The sequence below is a fragment of the Arachis duranensis genome, chromosome 1 (assembly GCF_000817695.3).
Source record: "Arachis duranensis cultivar V14167 chromosome 1, aradu.V14167.gnm2.J7QH, whole genome shotgun sequence".
Classification (NCBI taxonomy): Eukaryota; Viridiplantae; Streptophyta; class Magnoliopsida; order Fabales; family Fabaceae; genus Arachis; species Arachis duranensis.
Window position 1 is genome coordinate 103,737,331 of NC_029772.3, and position 609 is coordinate 103,737,939.

The window sequence follows — 609 nt, forward strand, 5'->3', positions numbered from 1 at the left end:
CGATGATTATATGAGATATGGAGGATGGCGGTAGGAGTACCGTGTATGCCATGAGCCGAAGGGCTATATCTATCGATAAATGGCTGGTTTTTGATTGAACCATGAGCCGGATGGCTGAGTTATTGCCGGGTCACGACAAAGCCATTATTGATTATGGCTGAGTATAGATGCATATATGATTAATGAATGAATGTGTTAAATGGATAATAGTGGAAGATGTTGAAATGTGATGTGTAACCCCGGGTAGTAGGCAGTGGCGTTGTCCACTTGCTCCGGGTATGAGACAGAAAAGGATGTTTATGATAAATGAGTTAATTATAGAGTTTTGAATGAATGTAATTCTGATACCTGGGTAGTAGTAAGGGTTGGGGTTCGTCCCACTTGCTCCAGGTTATTGTTTGAGATTTGAAAACAATGAGGATTAATAATTTGAATTGAGATTGAATGAATATATGCTTGAGATACCTGGGCAGTAGCAAGGGTTGTGGTTCGTCCCGCTTGCTCCGGGTTAATGCTTGAGATACCTGGGCAGTAGCAAGGGTTGTAGTTCGTCCCACTTGCTCCAGGTCAGAGATTGTGACACCTGGGTAGTAGCAGCAGTAGTGGTGA